We start from the raw sequence: 18,401 nt of genomic DNA on the forward strand, positions 1-18,401 counted from the left end.
TGGTTCCTGAACTTGGATTTCCCTCATGGGGCTCAGACTTGAGTGCTTGATCTTCCTCCCCACAAACATGGGAAATGCATGTCAAGTTTTCCGTGGGGGCACAGTTTGAAGCAACTCTTACTTCACTTCAAGGGTAGGGTGGGCATTCTTCCCCTCCCCTTAATTCCAAAATGCAGGAACAGTCCAAATGAATTCATAGTCACAAAATCACATTTTGAATACACGTAGGCATGGAAAATATTTCCTTAATAAGAACATTTTTTTCTTAAATTAAGTCAAATTGTGATAGGTTTTAAAAATTTGGTGAGTCGACATGGCTAAACACCACGTTTAAGCTAGAGCCATAAGCCTCTTTCAGTTCTGTTTATTAGATTTTAAATAAATTCTAATTTGGAATTCTTGCTGTTTGGACAAAGGAATAGCAGAAAAACTAAGTAACCTAACTAAAGTCAACAAATTAGTCAGTGGAAGAATTAATCATTAAGACCTAGTTACTGCAACTTCTTATGTTGGGATTCAACCTGACATGCAACCAAGATGTTTTTAGTGAACTTTTATCCTAAGACTTGCCTCAATACTTGGGGTTGTTGTTGTTGTTGTTGTTTTTAATGAGCAGAAAACAAACAAAAAATTCCAGATCCTAACAGACTACCTTCTATATTTTCCAAACTTTTATGAACATTTTTGAACAAAAGCCAGATTTTAAGACTGCCAAGCAATATAGCAAGTGCAGATCTACGTAATGTGGTTGAATGCCATTGGCTCGAGGAGTTGCAAAGTGAGAAGCAAAGTGCTTTTGAAACAACCCAGGAACGCGGTGTTGAAAAGCTGCATGTAGAGTTAAGTAAAGGTTGGAGGCAGTGCGGACTCCCAGGCAAGTACAGTAACCAAGTCCCGTGATCCATCACCTTTAGGTTTGTTGTTTTTTGCCATGACAACAGCTTATCTTTGGTAGATGTTTTTGGATCCACAGCTGACACTTGAGGAGGTGGCTTTTCTTAACTGGATTGATGAATGAAGACCAAATATGAAAATGAAGCAACAGAGCAAGAGATTTCTCTATGGAGGAGATCAAGGGATTCAGTATAACTGCTCTTTTCATGATGACACAAGTGATGTCAAAAAGACACCAAGTGGAGAATACTGGTTTCTCTCAGCTCTTATATTCACAAAGAAGATGCAGTGAATTGATCACATACAGCTCATTGGAGCCCTTTAGAGCTATGACTAGTGCTATTACTAGCACAATAACTAAAATCGGTAATGGAAACATCAAACTGTTGGCCTCTAATCCTTGCACCCAGGCAAATTAGATCAACCCGAAGTCCCAGTGCCAGATTTCAGACTCTGCTAGACCCACCCTGAGTTTGCGTGGCCATCTTGTCATTCTGGACAAGAACAGTACAGGCGCTGGGACAGACCTCATCCTTGTCTTCTCCTTAGACCACCAAATGATCCCACCCTTCTCTTTGAGCTGTCTAGAACGGGGATGGCAACCCCCGGGGCCAGGCAAGTAACATCAACAGTGAGGTGGCCTGGAGACTGTGGAGGGCTTAGATTCCACCTGTTGGCAGCAACACTGGTGCAGGTCCAGACAATGGTTGCCACGTAGAGTTTGGGCCCATGTGTTCCAGATCTTCCAATTTTTAAGATGAGCTAGAAATCTGGAATTTCAAATTTTTTGAATGCTTCCATCTGATTCCAGAAAGCTTCTCCATTCTGCGAAGTACAAATAATGCATCTCCGTGAGCCAGATTTGGCCCACAACCTACCTCCTGGCCTCGAGGTTAGTTGGAACATGGGGGAGAATCACAATCCCCCTGACTGGGTCTATGATTTTTCCTACCAAGCCCAGAGCTCTAGCAATGGTGTCCAGAACTGGAACTCTTCCTCTTAAGGCTCATTCTCTCTGTTTGACTCTCAGCTGCTTCTCTTAGTTAAGAAGAATCAGGAATTGGGTTGGGAGTTTCCTTGCCCCCTCCTCCCCAGATCTGGAGAGATTACCTCTGCTCCTTGGTAATACAAAGTCAACAGCATCTTTAGAGTCCCCAGTAGGCCTGTTAAGGCCTGCCCTTGTTCCTGGCATTGTTCCTACAGCTCAACATTAGAATGGGACTTTCTCCAACAAAGAGGCATTCTATTCCAATAGTTCTCAGGCTACATCAGAATCATCCGAGGAATAATTTTTTAAAAAGTGTGTGGTCTTACCCAGGAGAATCAGATTTAGTCAAAGGGGTATGATGTTGGGGAGCAGTTCTCAAATGTTTTGTCCTCAAGACCCCTTTGCATCCTTAAAAATTACTAAAGATCCCAAAGAACTTTATGTGGGTTATATCTATTTATATTTACTATATTTACTACTTACAGTTATTATATTTTTAACTGAAAATATTTAAATATATATTTACTAATCCATTTTAAAATTAATAAACTCATTGCACGTTAATATAAACTAACATATTTTGTGAATAATAAATATATTTTCCAAAACAAAAGTGATGAGAAGATTGGCATTGCTTTACAATTTTACAAATCTTTTCAATGTCTGGCTTAATAAAAGACAACTGGATTGTCCTCTCTGCTTCTTCATTCAATCCATTGCAATATGTTGTCTTGGTTGAAGAGATGAAGAAAATTTGACCCCCTACAAATTTGCAGTTAAAAAAGGGAGACATATTTTAATAGCTCGTTCAGATAATTGTGGATATTCTTTGATACTATAGTAAAACTCAGTGAGTGATACTTTCTTAAATGTTAGTGGCAAAGTGAAATCTTAAATCGTATTAATGAACTCTGTACTTAGTACATTAAAATCTGTTGGCCTTTTTGCACTTTTTTTTTGGTCTCACCATTCTGGATGCCAGAAGTCCAGAATCAAGGTGTTGGCAGGGTTGGTTTCTTCTACTTTTAAATACATTTTTTGAGTATAATTGATACACAACGTTACATCAGTTTCAGGTGTACAACATAGTGATTCAACATCTCTCTCTGTTATGCTGTGCTCACCACAGTGTAGCTCCCATCGGTCACCACACAACGCTATTACAATATCATTGACCATATTCCCTATGCTGTACGTTTTATTTCTGTGACTTACTCATTCCACAACTAGAGGTCTTCTTGCACTTTTAATGGATATTTTACCTAAGAATGATTCTATAATATCATGCTTTTGTCATTTGGAAAATATTTGTTCACACATCTTCTAAACGTTGACACACTTCATTATACATATACATCATCACACATCATGTAGCTCCCGGAAAACTGCATTGTATAGTCCTCATTCTCCCTGAGGGAATGAAAACGATAAAAGCAAGTATCTTGGATTGTTGTGAAAATGGTTGTGACCTCTATGGACCCTCTGGTGTATCAGAAAGAGCCCTTTTCTAGAACTATGTAGATCTACTATGTATAGTGTTACAGGCTAGCTAAGTGACCTTAAGAAAGTTTCCTCACCTTTCTATGGCAGTTTCTCAGTTTTAAAATGGAAGTTCGGGGGACGCCTGGGTGGCTCAGTCGGTTAAGCGACTGCCTTCGGCTCAGGTCATGATCCTGGAGTCCCGGGATCGAGTCCCGCATCGGGCTCCCTGCTCGGTGGGGAGTCTGCTTCTCCCTCTAAGCCTCCCCCCTCTCATGCTCTCTCTCTCTCTCTCTGTCTCCCTCCGTCTCTCTCTCAAATAAATAAATAAAATCTTAAAAAAAAATGGAAGTTCGGAACTCAAATCGGTGTTTATTAGTGAGGCACCATTGGCATTCAAAGGCAGAAGAACGTGTTGTTGTGAGGGACTGTCCCTCGTGTTATGGGATAGTTAACATCTCTATCTCCCTCACTAAACACAGGCTGTAGCCCATCTTCAATCCTTCAACACACCCAGAACCCTGGAGTAAACCCTCTAGGGGGCGATATTGCCTCCACTTGAGATCTATTGGACTAAATGAACTTTAAGTTTCCTTTTAATTCTGACGCCAACTCTATTAAAAAGTGAGAAAATGACCTAAAATAAGTGAACATATTTTGAATTTCTCCTTTGCTTTGTGTGTATATGTGTGCATGAGTGGGTGCATGTGTGTGTGTGCACACATCTATTTTAAATATATCTGACTTGAACAAATGTTTATGACAATTTTGGTCTAATGACAGAGAAGGTAGCACGATTAGAAGAGCGAGAGTGGAGGCAGGAAGGGGAAATAAGTGTAGGGAAAAAAATCCACATTCTCCTGCCACATTTTTACGAACGAAGAATTCGTAAAATCTTTAACAGTGGTTAGTGCTCTGTATATCCACTTGAGCAGCTGACCTGAGGTGTGGGAAGAGAGAGCCAAGGGAAGAGTTCCCTAGACTACCAAACTCTGGAGAACATATAGACGGCCATGAAAACGTCCCTCAGCCAGCTCTACCTCCTTTCTGCTCCTGAAGGGGCAGGTGTGTCCTAGAGGCTAAAAGCCTGAGGGCTAGAGCCAGCCTGCCTGCTTCTTACTTAACCCCTCTATGCCTCTGTTCCCTCATCTGCCAAGCGCGAAAAATAAAAGCACCTACCTGATAGACTTACTGTGAGAAGGAACTGTGTGAACGCATACGAAGTACTTGGAACAGTGTGTGCCAGTGGGTAAAGAAGCAATAAATGTCAGCTAATGGTGTTACTAAGTGAAGGCAGGAAGCCCAGCTCCCTACTGCTGAAAAGTTCGGGCCACCTTTGATGTTTTGTTCACCTTTCTCTGTTACATTTTTCCATTCTCCTCCCATAAGGCTGAATATAAAACTGATTTATCGTACTTTTTTTTTTTTTTTAAAGATTTTTTTTTTTTTTTTATTTGAGACAGAGAGAATGAGAGAGAGAGAGAGAGCACATGAGAGGGGGGAGGGTCAGAGGGAGAAGCAGGCTCCCTGCCGAGCAGGGAGCCCGATGCGGGACTCGATCCAGGGACTCCAGGATCATGACCTGAGCCGAAGGCAGTCGCTTAACCAACTGAGCCACCCAGACGCCCTGATTTATCGTACTTTTATGTGAGCACATGTGCAGTTGGTTTTCAGAGGGGGAAACACCATGTTTATAAACCTGGATGGTTTCAGTGAAGAGCTCCCAGACTGCTTTCCTGATGTTCATTCTAAGTAAAGGCAAAGAAATTTCCCAAAGCCCCATAAAGCGGGCACACCAGAATTTGGGGGGATTGGAACACACACTTTTAAATGGGGCTGATCTGAAATTATCTCTGTTGGCAACAAAAATCCCACAGAAACAGGCCAAAATGGAACTCCTGAGATTTCTAGCTTTGCGAATGGCCAGTGAGAAGAAAATTCTAGATTTAAAAGGGAGACCACCTTGCCAGGACTTTTCCACAGAAAGCATTTGGAAAAGATTGGAAGGGAATCCTGGAGGTCTTCCTGGATAGTCTTCCTCTTCCTCCTCCAGAAAGACAGAGATTGATTTACTTTTGGCATTCTGCTCTTTGCAGAACCTCTCCGTGGGCTCCAAAGAATTTATACTTTCACATCACCAGAGAAATGATGGTGGTGGGGGGAGGATAAGCAGGCGAAGGCACCTACCTGTTGGGGTAACTGCGCCCTATTTGTGACCTGACTTCCGGCTGACTCACGGAGTTCTGACAGAAGAGTTCTGACAGATGTGTATACTCCATCAGCATTGCAGAGATAAGGGTAGGTGATCTCACAGCAAAGCTTCTGTATGTTTGTGTATGTTTGTCTCTGAATAAATACTCTCTAGTAGAGCTTCTTGGTCTGTGTTTCTCGTATCTGTTCCTAAGTGGCCCAGACACTTAGCTACTCTTTCCTCAAGATTCTACTAATGACCAATTTAAGAACCACCCTTACCGTACCCACCGTAAGACTACCACTCAAGTGTCATCTTCCCCAAGAGGCTCCCCCACATTTGGTGTTGGGTTCTTCTTTTTTATGTGTCCTATCAGCAACCAGTACACACGACCATTACAACACTTGTCCTGTCAATCTGGAAAAGTCTACTCACAAGGACTGTATTTTTAATAATTTCATCCCATACCTACCAGGAATATTGTCTCTGCTGTTTCCTTTGCCAGAATGCCCTTCTTAGGGCTCACTCTGAAAACCCATCTATTCTCTTACTGAGGACTCTATTTACTTCTTATGTAGCATTAATCATCATCTGCAGCTTTTTCATTTGTTAGTTTTCTAGTATCTGTCTCTCTCTCCCTCTAGAAGGACCCTGTGTGAAGGCAAGGACCTTGCTTTCTTGTCTCCATCACAGAGCTTGGCTTTCACTAGGTGCTCCAAAAATATTACCTAGAATAAATAATAACATGCCTGGCACATACATGATAGCCAAAAAATACCTAAAATTCAATCCAGAGCTGCATTACTGCATATCTTTCCAAAAACTAATTCTCTGTATTTCTTTGTTGTTGTAGAAAACTCTTATTTCATGCTGACCAGTATCATTAATATCACACACACACACACACACACACACACGTATTATGTGGAAATGATGCAAAAGTCTTTTTCGGTGGGATGGTGTCTGCTGGTGACAAGGACTGCGTACTTCTTGGAGACTACTGGTTCTTCAGGGCTTTGAGACAAAGCACATTTTCTTTAAAAACCCTTCCTTTGGTGGGCACCTGGGTGGCTCCGTCAGTTAAGTGTCTGCCTTCGGCTTGGGTCATGATCTCAGGGTCCTGGGATCGAGCCCTGCATCGGGCTCCCTGCTCCACAGGAAGCCTGCTTCTCCCTCTCCCTCTGTCTCTTCCCACTGCTTGTGCTCACTCGCACTCTCTCTCTCTCTCTCTCAAATAAATAAGTAAATAATCTTGAAAAAAAGAAAGAAAGAAAAAAAAAACCCTTCCTTTTGAAACTATTGGAAGCACCCTTGGGCATTCCTTTCTTGGTTTTAGAGCAGGGGCAGACCCAAGGGACCTGCCCTGTTGCCCATGTTGGGATGTATGTGAGGCTCGCTCCAGCCCAGTGCTCTGGACCCATCGATTAACGTTCCCACCTCCACTTACCTACCCAGGCGGGGATGAAGACCTCGAAAAATATTGTTTCCTCAATATTCCCTCCAGCAAAGAGAAATACTGTTTGTCACCATGGAGTAGACAAGACAGGATCTTTTCTTTTTCTATGCATTTTTTTTCCTTGGCATAGCTGTCATTCAGGTCCTGCAGAGGTGGTTGTAGAAGGCAGGATGAGGAGGGGCCCCGAGGATGCCCAGGCCATGGCTCTCACCGGGTCACTTCCATACAGGTCCCCCTACAATGAATTCAAGCAATTAAGTCTCTCCGTAGGTGAAGTACCCCGGCGCTGAGAGGCCCATGTGCTCCCAGATGGCTTTACAGCTCCTCTCCAAAAGAGCCACTGACTCTTTTTTTTTTTTTTTAAGATTTTATTTATTTATCTGACAGAGAGACACAGTGAGAGAGGGAACACAAGCAGGGGAAGTGGGAGAGGGAGAAGCACACTTCCCACAGAGCAGGGAGCCCGATGCAGGGCTCGATCCCAGGACCCTGGGATCATGACCTGAGCCGAAGGCAGACGCTTAACGACTGAGCCACCCAGGCGCCCCAAGAGCCACTAACTCTTAAAAAGAGAACTTTGGCTTCCTTGGCCTTCACGTTTCTTGAAACTTCCAGCTCATTTGGGACTGCCACATGGAGAACAACATCAAAATGCTGGGATTTAGTGACTCTTACTTGCCGGCCTCCTGCTTTCGGCATCAGTAGCTATTACTTGCCTCTAAGTAATTTCCCCGTCTAGTAACCAAGTTTTCTCCAGAAGCTCCCCTATTTGGCCAGCAGTGTTAGTACAGAGCACACTCAGCCTGAATTCAAAACTTGGTTGCACCTGCAATAGCAGCGAGACGCTGGGCTGGGCATGTGGCCTCGCCCAACCTCCTTCACTGATTGCTTGCTTATGTGTTATTATTTAGCGAAATAAGAGTCATTAATAATGCCTCCTTCTTAAGATTTTCTTACTAAGTGGAATAATCCATGTAAATTGTTCATACAACGTCTAAAGTACTGTTAAAGCTTACATTTTAGCAATAGTAATAAAAATACAATGAGTTTAAATGATAGCTAATCCTGATAAATTATCAACATTTATCAGCATCATTATTGTTACAATGATGATTAAGAGAATGGGTATTAATATAAAGCACACCACCTTTTTTTTTTTAAGATTTTATTTATTTATTTGAGAGAGAGAGAGAGAGAATGAGCACGGGGCGGGGCGGGGGGGAGCGGAGGGTTGGTCAGAGGGAGAAGCAGACGGAGTTCGAGGCAGGACTCCATCCAGGGACTCCAGGATCATGACCTGAGCCGAAGGCAGTCATTTAACCAACTGAGCCACCCAGGCGCCCAAAGCACACCAGCTTTTGAGCCTTGTGTCTACCACTTGCCATCTTTGTGCTCCTTTCCTCCTGCATATCTCCTGTGCAAATATGAGCAACAATAGCCCTCAAAAGACTACCGAGGGGATTCGGGGAGGTCAAGTTAAAAAATAAAGAAATGAAAGCTTAGGGCCTGGCTAATAGGTAAGTGTTCAATAAACCTGAGCTGCTCAAGAAGAGAGCTCAGTAGCAGAACTCTCTTCTCCTCTGTGAGGACAAAATTCGGTGACTCTTTTGCTCCCACAGTGCCTTTTTGTCCATCTTGAATTATTTTGTAGGTAGAGTGACCAGGTACAGAACTTCGATCCTGAGGCCATCAGTCAGTCAACCAATGCTGACGAAGCCAGAGGCTCCCCGACCTCAGTTCACAGTGCTCTTGCTTTCTCAGTAAGTGGTTCTCTGGTCCCTGGGCCAAAAGAACTATCTAACGGCACCATTTATTGAGTAGTTAAGTCCAAACAATCTAGGAAGCATTCATTTATTTATCTATTTATTTATTTAATAATTTAGTCGCTGTTCAGAAAAAACACGCACATACATTGAAACAAAAACAATACTGCTTTTCATTTTACTTTGAAATCCCCACAGTTACTAGCAGGCTGTGCTGTTGTTGGGCAGGGCAAGCTTTCCCAGACCAGCCACCCTTGTTTCCTGTCCCACACTGGTTTTCTGCAACTCGTGCATTTTGTCACAGCAACAACCCAAAGCCAAACTTCAAAAGATCTGATGTCATTGAAAGGAATGCAGATGATCTAATGTTGAAGCTGTGCACTATCTGTCTCCAGCTGGTCATCTGCTCTGGGCCTCATGGATGTCGAGGATCGCTGTTTCCCTCAGAAAGGTAAAAGACTGTGGTGCCCTGTGGGTTTGCTATGGCGCCTGTGGCAGGGTGCCTCGGCACACGGTTTGGGAACGGCCGGTTAGATCGCTCCGTTGCTGTGTGCCAAGAGGTCGGCCAATCACCGGATCTGATGCATGAATCGGAGGGACACAGTGTGGGCCCCACAATTCTTAGAGGTTAGTGGACGAGACCAACATTAATCAAAGAATCTTACCAAAAAATGCATTATTACAAACTAAGTGCAGTGAAGTGAAAGCAGCCTGTTCTTGGCTGGGTCTTGTTCTCAGGCCTGAGAGAAGAATCTGTCCTCATTTGGTTCTCAGCAGGTGTTTCCTTTGGCAGCTGCAAACCTATAGTTGTACTCAGCACTGTCCTTCCTAAACAATGACTTAGACAGGGAAGAAAATTGATATGACTAGAACTGGGGAATTAAAAATAACAATGTCAGTCTTAATGAGATGTATCTTGTGGGGTCAAGGATGCCCATACGTACCTCAGCATCATCTCCTTACCTCTGGTTCTCAGGAAGGATATTTAGAGGGGGCTCTCCAAGAAAAATCACTTTATTTCAACAAGGCTTTTGCTATAAATCCTACAGGTTGGGCCAGGGTGCATGTCTGGGCCTCTTAGGATGGATGCCTTTTGTCCTGGTCCTGCACAGGCTAAAGCCTACAACCTGGAAGCAGGCTATCTGGCATCTTGGGTCTCTGTACACTGGACCCTGGCCTTCATCTCTAGAACTGTAGTTTTTATTTTATTTTTATTTTTTAAAGAATTTATTTATTTATTTGACTAAGAGAACACAAAAGGGGGGACAACAGAGGGAGAGGGAAGCAGGCTCCCTGCTCCCTGCAATGTCGGGCTTAAACCCAGGACCCTGGGATCATGACCTGAGCCGAAGGCAGACGCTTAACTGACTGAGCCACCCGGGTGCCCCTGAACTATAGTTTTTAAGCTCACGATGTGTAAGTGGGGGAAGGCCCCCGGTCTGCTTACCAAACTAGTCGAGTGAAGTAATGACTCCCAGAAGATAACACTGCAGGGGCTAGTTTTCACCTCAGCCTCTCAGCCTCTGGTGCCAGGCCCACCAAAATATCCTCACCCCGTGTTCTAGCCCATCCTTGGGTTGATGGAGAGGCACGAATCTAGAGCTCCCACTAGCGGCGGGAGAGAGGCACCAACATTGTTCCACTTGCCCTTTGTTTCTTCCCTTGTTCACACTGAGTTTAACAGCTAGGCTGGTGGTCTACGAGAAACATTCAAAAATGCCCTCTTCACTTTTGTGGGGACATTTTCCCAACCATTGGCAGTTTTCTATGGACCTTCAGAAAACAATGGATGCCTCCAGGCTTTTATAAATGCTTCTTCATTGTTGACCCCCAAAGCTTCAGCTACTAGGAGGGAAGTGTAATAAATCACTTCATCCTTACCACCACCTCCCCACCTCCCCTTTTCCCTTCTTTTTCTGAGGACTGTTCAGAATCAAGATGTGAAGTTTACACACGCGCCCGCGCGCGCACACACACACACACGCACACACGTGCAGCTAGACTAGCCCTGCCTTCCACCTGCAGGGAGATAGATAGGGCTGCTGGGGAGTCTGCAGTGAGGGGCTTGGAAAAGCTCCACTCAGGGATTAAGAAAAGTGCTTCCCTCCCCTCCTTGCCTTGTTGATGCTTCTTCCTAGATCTGCTTTTTCTCAGTGTCAGAGTGGTGAGATTGGCAGGGGTAAGGAGCAGGCAGCAGGCAGGGGCCCGGGAGGCTGCTCAGCCCTCCCGGAGTACAGGCTGCAAATCCACCTCTAGCCCAGGTGCAAAGGGCCTCCTGGTGCTGCCATGAGGTCCAGCCCAGGTCACTGGGGGATTAAATTGTAGTTTGGACTAAAACCTTTATAACAATAAAGAATGTGCTACTGTCTGGCATATCCCCACAAACCCACCACAGTAAAAACTGGGTGAGAATAGGTTCAGCATTCAGGGTTCCTGGGTCAAGTGAGATCCTGCCTCATTACAGCTAACGAATAAAATATGTTAATAATAAAAATGTTAATAATAATTATAATTTGATAAATAATCTAATAAAAATGCTATTTCTCATCATTTAAAGCCAGGCTTCCTGACCCCCATCCAGTGTCCTTCTCACAGTACCTACGGGTCAGCAAGATTTTAAAGTTCTGATCCTATTGACCTTCTGTGACAGAAAATTTAAAACAAAATGCAGCAACAACCCACGGTTTCCAGTTGTGACGATATTAAAATTTGTACTAATTTGCCGAAGAGATTCTGAAAGATAAGGATCCCTCTTCATTAGAGGTCTAAGTGATGATACTTTTAAAATGTTACCAAGTATTATGAGCTGAATTGTGCCTTCTTCTGGAGTCCCAACCCCCAGTATCTCAAAACATAGCTGTATTTGGAGATAGGGCCTTTAAGAGGTGATCAAGGGTAAAATGAGGTCATACGGGTCATTGGATATAATCCAATATGACTGGTGTCCGTAGAAGTGGAGGAGATTAGAACACAGCCACAGAGGGAAGACCTTGTGAAGACCCAGGGAGAAGACAGCCATCTGCAAGCCAAGGAGAGAGACCTCAGAAGAAACCGTCTCTGCTGACACCTTGGTCTCAGACTTCTAGCCTCCAGAACTGTGAGGAAATAAATTTCTATAGCTTAAGCCATCAGTCTAGGGTCCTTTGTTATGGCAGCCCTAGAAAACTAATACATCAAGGTTGGGAGTTTTTCATCACCAATGGTGAGGCCAAAGTCAAAACATCACCATTGGATAGAGTAGAACTGGGCTTCAGATTCAGGTAATTCCCTCTCTGGAGACTTTACATATATGGCAAATGTTAGTAATTACTCACCACGTTAGTAATTACTCACTCACCAAATGTTAGTAATTACACCACCACGTAGGCCTGCTTTGAAGCAATGACTTTCAAAATCATGGCTTTTAAAAGGCTATTAAAAAACATTTGGGCGGAATGGTTTTTTGGAAAGACTGCTCTCTAGGTGGTGTGGAGGAGGGAGCAGGAAGCTTCAGTGTGCATGATGGGCCCTTCATCTGTCTGTCCTAGCACACGAGGCTTCTGGTTGAAGACATCAGTCTGGCTTCCGCATCTCCTCCAGATGTTTGCTCCAAGCCAAGTGCTCTGGTGTGAACATGGTTCCTGGAAAGCAAAAAGCGCTATCCCTGGGCTATGTGAGTACGTGCCTGAAGCAGAAGATCCTCGCGTGCACACTGGGTCAAGGACTTGAAACTTCTTCTAGTGATTTTATGTGCGGACAACAGCCTGTTTTCTCAGGCTGCGTCAGGAGGCCCAGATGCCCTCACTGTGGGCCTGGACCCTCATCCTCGAGCCCCAGGCACTCAGAGGAGCTGGGGAGAATCTCTGCCTTGCTGGGAGAGCATGGCCTGGTGGCAAGTCTTACTGTGAGAGCCGGCATGTCAACAGGCACATGGGGCACAGAGTCGGCTTTAAGGAGAATTCCTTGTCCTGGGGGTCACGAAGTGCAGTACACCCTAACACTCAGGCTACTAGCTCACATGTGTACACATACATCACCCCACTCAGTCCTCATGGTCATCTGGTGTGGTGGGTAGCACAGGTCTCTCACCATTATCCCAGGTCACAGGTGACCATGAAGGAACACAAGGACCAAGGGGGTATGCATGCATCGGGGTTGCATGCGTGCGGGTCCCACATTCTCTAAGTGCCCCCCACACCGAGTGAAGGTATTTGAGCTTGTGCTGTTGGCAGGCAAAGGTTTATAAGGCAGAGTGGTGCGGCAGCGCTGGAAGATGTTTAGTACACCTTGAGGTAAATAATTACAACCTTGAAACAATTCCCCTGAGATAATACTCCTATTTAAATTTGACCAGTACCATCCACCGCCTTAGACTAGTGAAAGGAAATCATTTTAGGATGGGAAGTTTCAGCCTACTTGTTGTCTCCATTACTAGATCTTTTTTATATTAACTCTTTTTTTTTTAGATTTTATTTATTTATTCGAGAGAGAGAGCGAGACACAGAGCACGGGGGGGGGGGGGGGGGGGCAGAGGGAGAGGAAGAAGCAGGCTTCCCGCCAAGCAGGGAGCCCAATGCGGGGCTCGATCCCAGAACCCCGGGATCATGACCTGAGCCGAAGGCAGACGCTTAACCGACTGGAGCCACCCAGGCACCCTGATATTAACTCTTTGATCTATAAAAAGAGCTTCTCATCTGCCATAAGTAATAATAATCATAATAATAATAGCTTCATCTACAGATAAAGAGCTATCTTAAGAAGGACTTCTTGGGAAATCTCTTGAGGTCTGAGAATGCTCTTAGCCCCTCTGTCTCTGAGTCTTTACCTGGTTACTTGTAACCAGGGTGGCCTGCCTGACCTTCCTTGTTCTCACTGTGCTCCGCGGCCTTTTCTGCTCCACTGAGGCCCTCCGTTGGAGAGTGCCCCGGCCGGCTGTGCCTCTGTGTGGAGGGAGGGTCCCCCTTCCCCTGGGGGGGGCAGTCAGGGCCCGGGGCGCCGAGGGCAGAGTGTGGGGGCTGTGCTCACCCCCGCGGCTGAACAGCTGCACAGGGCAGCAGAGGCAGGAGGCGCTCACCCCCAGTTCCAAAAGTCAAGCCCCCTCTCCCTTCCGAGCCTGTCTTTGGGGTCTCTAACCATTGCCCCCTCCAACCCCCCTGGCCGGACCTTCAGTTCGGCGGTCCAGGACGAGGCCTCGGCCTTGCCTTGTGCGCTCTGTCCAACTCTCCCCGTCAGGTGTGAACTCACTTACGGCGCTGCCCCCCTCCTCCCTCCACTCTGGTTTCTAGTAAATCTGTTTCCAGCTGGCCGGCTTGGCGATTAATATGCGAAAGCAGACTAATTTGTCAAAAGCCAATTTGTCACATGAGCATTTCACCCAATTACTGGAGATTTTCTGAAGTGTTAGCATTGCCCTCAACCTGCCCCAGCTCCATCTCTAACCCTAGAAACTGTCAGAAAAATGTGTTCCTCTAAGCAGGAGACAATTAGCAGAGCCACAGTCAAAGGCAGGAGCAAAAGCAGAAGCAAATTACTTTGCTGTGAAAAGGGGATACGGCTGTCTAGCTGTGGGAGATTTGTTAGGATGAACTCAGTTAATACAAATAAAGCACTTAGAACAGTCTGGCAGGCAATATTCAGCACCCAGGAAATGTTAGCAATTATTGCTATTATGATAATTATTACTTTTAATTTTACACATGCATTTAAATTCTAGGAATTAAACTAGATGAAAAATAAAAATAACGATTTAAATGGGAATGCTGGGAAAGAAGATGGATAGCAATCACTAGGGCTGACTCAGTGGTCCCTATCTTTGATCTCATCATTTACCTGGGGAGGGGAGAAGGGCTGGAGAGTGAGTTTAGTCACCAATGGCCGATGATTTAATCAACAGTGTCTATGTAATAAAGCCTCCATAAAAACACCAAGGAACAGGGTTTGAAAAGCTTCCAGGTTGGTGAACACATGACCATGTGGCCCATGGAAGCTCGGAGCCCCTCTCCCCATATTTTGCTCTATGCAACTTTCCATCTGGCTGTTTCTGAGCTATATCATTTTATAATAAACCCAGGAATCTAATAAGTAAAATGTGTCCTGAATTCTGTGAACCACTCTAGCAAATTAATCAAACCCGAGGAGGGGTGGAGGGAGCTTCTGATCTATAGCCAGTTGGTCAAAAGCACAGATCCCGATTGGCATCTGAAATGTTTGGGGCAGGGGTCTTTGTTGTAGGACTGAGCCCTTAACCTGTGGCGTCCGATGCTCTCTCCAGGTCGATAGCACCAGAACTGAGTTAATTGCTCGGTTGTATTGGGAAAAACACACGTTGGACACACTAATTTCAAAAGTGCTCAAATGAAAAAAAATTATCTCTCAGAAATAAGATATTAACTATGAGTTTGATTAAATTACTTAACCTCTCAAAGCCTCCGTCCCTTCATCTGTAAAACAGAGATTGTAATGCTAGCTGTTTGCTGTAAGAATTAATTAAGATATTGCAGGTAAAGCAGAGTATATCTTGCTTAGGGAATAGAAAGCACTCAGCAAGTGTATTTTTTTTTTTTTAATGTCCCCAGTCAAATGTAGTTCTTCTAAAACACTCAAGGGCAGGAGGAAGACTCAGTGTTGCAACATTTTGCTCTATCTTGGGGGCAGTTTACTCGTGCTAAAGATAATCACTGACAACACAACTGTCCAGATTATCGCTGCATAGAGATCAGCTTTCTCAAGACTGGCCTGGCCACTGCCAAATGCTGTGTGATTTTCAAGTATTTTATTTCTCCAGTCTTTGGGAGATAGATTCCAATACTCTCAGAAGAGCAAGAAAGACATACAAGAGTGACAGTCAGTGACTACGTAAGTAGCATAAATAGCAAGCCAAGCAATTGATGTGCACCTACTTGACTTCAACGGAGTCTATGAAATCCAACATAAGAAAATCTCAATGAAGATTATGGCTGGAATTCTGAGGGTATGAGTTTTGCATTAATAAATAACCAGCATTTCAATAGGTAAGTAAACTCAGTGTGACAGCATGGTGTTGGCTTTTTCTGATTGGGGTTGGTTTTCCATTGAAGGTCATAGCCAGCCCGAAAATAGACACAATACCTAATCCAGACCACCTGCTTCCTGGTGATCAAGTGCAAGTTCCCACAGAATGTGTCTGATGTTTACCCAGCCAGCTGAGCTGGACTGCGTGCTCCCCCAGCTCTTTCCCTAAAAGGACACTGACAGGCAAACCACTGCCCTCTCTCACAGCCAGGAAGGAGTGACTTCGAAGGGAAATAAGGGCTTCGTATCTTAGCTGAAAATCAGTAATGAAAAAGTGCAAGAGGCGGAGGGCAAGTCCGAGTAAATGCATCATTAGATGGGCCCTGTTTCCCAAGGAGTCACACATTGACCCCTTGCTCTGCTCGCTGATCCACTGGGAGTGCTTTGGAAGCAACCACACCATGTGAAGTAAGCTGAAGACATCCCAGTGCCTTACACTCAGAAGCTGCAAGCCTCCGGCCAGAATGGGCTCTTTTAGCCTGTAAACATCCACAGGGCAGAGCCTATATTTAACTTATGACACATCTTAAGTTGAGGAAAGGATGGGGAACTGTGTCCTTATTTCCTCCCACCAACACTACCCCATTCATGTAGAATCCCTAAGGTTCCTACATGGAATGGGAAGATGGTGTTTTCCCTCTCTTATAGGACTTATTGGCAGCACATCCTTCAAAGTTATCCAATAAGCCCACTTGAGGGCCCTTCTAGGCTCGTGGAAAGAGAAAAGTTGTCTCTACATGGAAAAGAGAGTGAAGAATATGTGAAGAAGGCCAGCAAAGAGGTCTTAGACGCTCACTCCTCAGCACCGTGGAGCCAGAGACTCTTGGGAGACCCTGATCCTGGAGATACTCCCACGAGACCTTTCCAGTGTGGAGCTCATGACATGGGACCATGAATGTACTCTGGGTGAGGGCTGGGTGTGGTATGTGGCCTCCAGCCACCCTCAGGACAAGCAGGCAGGCTGTGACCCGGGGACCTGCCTGCTGATATTTCTCCACTTTGATGCTGAATCAGAGCAAAATTAGTGGTTCTTTCCTGGACCTGCACCAGTATTCTTTATATAAAAAAAGAAGTCCTTGGAAATTTTATTTTAATTCATCACCACTTAGAGATAGCTTTCTATCCTACACTCCTTCCCCACATGAGGGCAAGGCCGATATAGCATCGAACAAATTGGACAGACTCAGCTCCTAGCTCTGCTGCGCTGAATCCTCCATTTCCGCATCTGTGAAATAGGTAGAGTGGACTTAATCCAATAGTCTATTTAAGATTTAAAGGAGATGTCATGTACAGAATGCTTGGCACAGTGACTGACAGAAAGCAAATGGTATTTGTTGCTTATGAGTGGTAGTTACTGTTATAATGTTGCTGATGGTGCCAATCAAGAACCAAGAGCAGAAAAGGAAGTCCAAGCCCAACTTTGACCAGTTGTCAAGTTTGCTTGAGGGCAAACCAGCTTTCTATCCTGCTACCTAAATCCCCCTTTCCCCTTTCAGGGCCCTGCCCCCACACCCCACCTCAGATTATAAGCCCTGTGTCCCCACACCACATCATTCCTTGGTGACATCCCACACTTTTGACCTACCTCCACTCACAACCATCTTACCCATGCAGGCTCTCATTCTTTCATTACACAGCTCTCTGCTTGGAATCAGGTAACTAATATAAAGATTAGGAATTTATGATTAACGGAGGCTTCATGGTTGTCTCCCAGGTATATCACATTCATGGTTAATTTCCCAAAGGCTCCTGATAGAGATTCCTCAATCTACTATGAGTTTGAAAGGAAGATGGTTTTTTGTTTTTTTTTTAAGATTTTATTTATTTATTTGACAGAGAGAGACACAGCGAGAGAGGGAACACAAGCAGGGGGAGTGGGAGAGGGAGAAGCAGGCCCCCCGCCAAGCAGGGAGCCCGATGTGGGGCTTGATCCCAGGACCCTGGATCATGACCTGAGCCGAAGGCAGATGCTTAATGACTGAGCCACCCAGGCGCCCCAGGAAGATGGTTTTAATCAGAGCTGTTCTTGAGACTCTTTAAATCAAGCCCTCAAGTGCTGACCTTCTTAAAGTAAGTTGAGAGCATTCCCATATATAAAAGAAATCTCAGACTCCTTGAATTTGTTCATGTCTAAGCTACTGTTATATTGAGTTTTTTTGGTAACATCTTTGGGCTCAGTTTTCCTCATCTGAAAAATGGGTATATAACAATGATCCATTTTCTATATCTTAAGCATCTCTTTCCTAAATGAGTGAACACAAGATAAATCAGCAAGTAGGGAGAACAGAGAATGTGTAGTTGTGTTGACTGGGGATAGAAAAAAGGAGTAGGTAAAAAAAATCTTTAAAGAAGGGGGGGCGCTCAGTCTGTTAAGCGACTGCCTTCAGCACAGGTCATGATCTCAGGGTCCTAGGGTCCACCCCCAAATTGGCTCCCTGCTCAGCGGGGAGTCTGCTTCTCCTTCTCCCTCTGCCCCTTCCTCCGCCCCCAACCTCCTGCTCCTGCATGCTCTCTCTCTCTCTCTAATAAATAAAAACCTTAAAAAAAGAAAAGAAAAGAAAAAAGGAGTAGGTAGATTTAATATTATCATTAGTCATGACT

This window comes from Phoca vitulina, unplaced genomic scaffold, assembly GCF_004348235.1.
Source record: "Phoca vitulina isolate PV1807 unplaced genomic scaffold, GSC_HSeal_1.0 scaffold12, whole genome shotgun sequence".
Classification (NCBI taxonomy): domain Eukaryota; kingdom Metazoa; phylum Chordata; class Mammalia; order Carnivora; family Phocidae; genus Phoca; species Phoca vitulina.